Genomic DNA, 4,521 nt, shown 5'->3' with positions numbered 1-4,521 from the left:
TTCCTGGGGCTTCCGCACCTGTCAAGCCTATCCCGTCCAGCAGGTCTGGGTTAGAGAAAGTTCTGCCAGACTCTTTCCTGGGGCTTCCGCACCTGTCAAGCCTATCCCGTCCAGTAGGTCTGGGTTAGAGAAAGTTCTGCCAGACTCTTTCTCTGAGCTTCTGAGGCACCAACGCCAGCTCCCAGGTTCTAAATGACCCCACCCCTTCCTCCCCTTTGGTGCCCCCACCCCAGGAGTGCTAGCTATTTCTTGCAGTTCCTATCTTGCTGTTATCTCATTATTACTCTTTTGACTTTTCGGTTCCTTGGACACCAATTCCTTATCATAAGTTCTTAATCAACAAAAGCTGATCTGATTTCTGTCTTCCTGACTGGACCCTGACTGATACCAGCCAACTCCCAGGAAATAGACTCTCAAGGTGGAATTCAGATCATGGCCTGTCCTTGAACACAGCCCTGATCCCTGGTGCCACCGTGATGAGTCAGGTCATCACCTGTGATTGATTACAATCAAGTACCTACTGAAGCAAGTGGCTTTGGGGACCCAGTGGCTACTGTGTTTAACCACTGTGACTGTAAGGATATGGAACAGGATGGCTATTTCTGAGTGCGCTGGATGATTACAGGAAGAAAACGATCAGCTCAAGTCACAGAGAACTTCAAAGGCAGTCTAAAAGAATCTCCCAATTCTTATAGCTGCTGTTCTACAGGATGTATCATTACAAGTGGAATTCGTGCCGTTGCTAAGTCTCTACTGTGAGAATTAGAGCATTGATGGGAAAGGAGACCCTGAGATTTGGCATAAGGACATGTGTGTGGAATCAAACAAAACAGAAACTCTGTACTTTCTAGTTCAAGCTTCTACGTTCCAGTATCTCCAATCTTTGCCCTGTATTCTCCTGCCCTAAGGGAGAGAACTACTTCCTGTACTATATAACTTAGGGGTCTTGTTTTGTTTTTTCACTTCTCTAGTAGATGTTAAACAACTCCCTAACATTAAAATCTCTTCGGTAAAACAAACAAACAAAAAATGGTCTGGTTTCTGTTTTTCTGACTGGATCCTAATGGATGCATAGCCTCACAGGGTTATTTTGAGGATGAGATAAAGTGTAACACACAGCTCAGTATATCATATGTGGAGGGCACTCAGTAGGTAGTAATATTTTCCTGCTGATCACAACTCCTCTCTGATCAATTATACTGTTTTGAGTTGGATAGGTCATACTGCTCTCTGAAATTATAAGTATATTTTTTTCTAAAATATGGAGTACTCATATGTGTTGGGGTAGAGGGAGATGAGAGAGAACATCAACCTTATGAAGAAATCATTATTCTCATCCTACTTACCTCTCACAGGAGTTCATAAATACTGAAGTCACATTCTGGTGCTAATGATTAAGGCCTTTTGCTCACCATTGGTAAGTCAAAAAAACACTTTCTGAAAGAAAACATACTTATTTTCTGTTATAGAGTGTTCCTTGGACAATACCTAAATGAGGCATGAGACCTCTGGCATCATTAAGGATTGTTCAGGTTCATAGCAACTGATGGGACTAACAAACTGTGTTAACCCCAAGTAAGATATGCTAAGATTGAAGGGCCATTCTAAAGGATAGAGTAATCATTGCACTGAAGACAGAAAAGAAACTCCTGCAAACCACATGCTTAGCACCTCTTTACTCCTCTGATATATATCTATGAACACCCAGGGTCCAGGACTCATCAATATAGCCCACTTTCAGCAATTTGGCATTGTTTGTGAGAGAAAGTAAAGTGCGCCTATGATTTCTCCCACTTAATGTCCTGCTGTTTCTTTTCCATGGCAATCATAATCAATGTGCAGTTCAGCCTAGGACAGATACGTGTTCACACACATACTATTTATGCAAACACATACATATACTGGGTTATATTGGGTTGTTGGAAAAGTCATGACACATGTTTGCAAAAGATGGCACTAGTTCATTTTTGGAAGTACTAGAGTCATTCGCATCTATGTTATTGCTATGCCATTTGTCAGCTGACAGTTCTAGCTTCATTCTAAATTGAACGATTTGGTTGAGTTTTGGAGATTTTACAGCAAGTTGAATATGGAAGACCAAACTGTGCATTTTTGCCATATTTTACTGTTTTACTTCCATAAAGGGAAGAATTTGCATCAAGCTTGTGAAAAGTTGCATAAAGTTTATGGTGACAATGCTCTACAAGAATGTCAGTGCCAACGATGGTTCACGAAATTCCGTGCTGGTCATTTGGATCTCAACGACGTCCCTCGGTCAGGGACATCCATCGAGGTTGATGACAACAAAATAAAGGCATTGATCCAGTCAAACCCACATTACATGACACGAGAGATTGCAGAAACATTGAACATCCATCATTCAAGCATTCACAACCACCTGAAGAAGCTGGGATACATAAGCGAGCTTGATATTTGGGTTCCACATGAACTCAAACAAGTTCATTTGATGGCGTGTATAAATATCTGCAATATGCTCATTAAATGTGAAGAAAACGATCTTTTTTTAAAGCAACTGATAAATGGTGATGAGAAGTGGATTGTCTACAACAATGTGGTGCGCAAACAGTCTTGGTCCCAACGTGATGATTTGCCTCAAACGACATCGAAAGCAGACATTCATCAGAGGAAGGTTATGTTCTCAGTGTGGTGGGATTTTAAAGGTGTTGTGTTTTTTCAGCTCCTACCAAGGAACCAAGCAATCAATTTGAATGTGTACTGTCAGCAATTGGACAGTTTGAACAAATCCATCATCCAGAATAGTCCAGAGCTTGTTAATTAAAGGAGTTGTGTTCCATCGCAACAACACGAGACCACACACAAGTTTGATCACCCATCAAAAATTATTGGAGCTTGGATTGGATGTATTGTCACACCCACCATACTTGCCTGACCTTGTGCCATCAGACTCCCACTTGTTTTTCTCTCTTCAAAGCTCCTTGCGTGGTATAACATTCAATTCAGGTGAGGCTGTAAATCAGCACCTTGTTCAGTTTTTCACAAATGCAGGTCCTTCTATGAATGAGGATTAAGCTCACTGAAAGATGGCAAAAGATTATCGAACAAAATGGGCAATATATCATTGATTGATCTTTGTTTTCTTTATAAATAAATGACCTTTGAAAAACAGACAAAATACGTCATGCCTTTCCGACAACCCAATATGTACACACACACATACACAGATAGCCTTTTCTCACAAAATAAATTATAATATGCTTTTTAAAGATACAACTTGCATAGGGAAATTTTCTATAAAAATGGCTGCAATTTAGCATTTTTAAAATCCTGATCCAAGGATATTAATTTTTTAAATAGAGCAGAGGTCTCTATCTGTATTTTTCATTCTATGCCTCTAAATTCCACTTAGGATTTTAAAGTACTCAAGTTAAAATAATTTTTATTCATCTGGTTAGATTTTTTTCTAACCAGGGAGTAATGAAAGGAGCTGGTATATGTACCTAGCAGAGTTTCTATTAAATCAAGATGGTAGTACTGAAGAATAAAGACTACATAGCTATATAACAGGTATTTTATACTATACAACTTCTAGATTTATATATCATTTCATCACTAGTTGTGTGAAATGGCAATATTATTTAGGCACTACTGTGCATAGATTAAATCAAGTTGCCATAGTGACTTCAAAGTTACTTTCATATACAGTAAAACCTTGGATTGCAAGTAATGTGGTTTGTGAGTGTTCCACAAGACAAGTAAACATTTCTAATACATTTTAACGTGGTAAACAAGCGATGTCTTGCAATATGAGTAGTTTGTTTCCAGAATGAATTATGCTTGCAAACCAAGGTATTACTGTATATGTTTTATTTTTTTTCAAAAGACTTAGTTCAGTTTTAAGTTTTAATAATTTCAGAAGCATAAATGCTACAAATGTACATACAAGTTTCAAAATAAACTTTATTTGGAAATTTAATTATTTACATTTATTTTATATTTATGTAGTTTTGTTATTTTGAGTACTAAACTTTTAATTTCTTATTCTCTTTGTTTTAAGATGGCAAATACTGGCTAAAACAAGAAATTAACTCTTTTGGGACTACTTGTATTTTCACTTTATGCTTATTGAAATGTTTTTTGTTTTTTTTTTAAAGATTTTTATTGGGGAGTTGGGGGATGGGACAGCGCTAGGGAATTGGGAGAAGGGGAACAGACAAATTGCCATCCTTTTTGTTCTTCAGTCTAGTTGTGGAGGACGTTGCTTCACTGGCCCAAGTTGGCACCATCATTGCGCTCTTCTTGGGCGAAGCAGATCAGTCGCCGGCTTCGGTCGGCCGCTCACAGCAGCTGCTGGCTGCTCACGCCGGCTGCTGGCTACACACAGTAGCCCATGGCAACCCACTGCAGCAGGGGCTGCAGCCTACGCCGTTGCCGGCGATCCATGGCAGCCTAGCCCCAGGTCGAGCTGTTGTTCAGCATCTTAGCTGTAGAGGGCAGTGTCACTGGCCCTCACATGTGGGATCCGAACCGGGGCCCTCTGGC

At 39.7% G+C, this 4,521-nt stretch overlaps 1 protein-coding gene across 1 annotated transcript in view; it reads right to left on the bottom strand.

Annotated features, from left to right (window-relative positions):
• ARL14EPL (ARF like GTPase 14 effector protein like) overlaps nt 1–4,521 on the bottom strand; it is a 26,790-nt gene that overhangs the window by 21,294 nt on the left and 975 nt on the right. The window lies entirely within an intron of this gene.

This window comes from Hipposideros armiger, unplaced genomic scaffold (assembly GCF_001890085.2).
Source record: "Hipposideros armiger isolate ML-2016 unplaced genomic scaffold, ASM189008v1 scaffold_156, whole genome shotgun sequence".
Taxonomy (NCBI): Eukaryota; Metazoa; Chordata; class Mammalia; order Chiroptera; family Hipposideridae; genus Hipposideros; species Hipposideros armiger.
The sequence above is the reverse complement of the archived record's forward strand: the minus strand, read 5'-3'. Positions and strand labels throughout refer to the sequence as shown.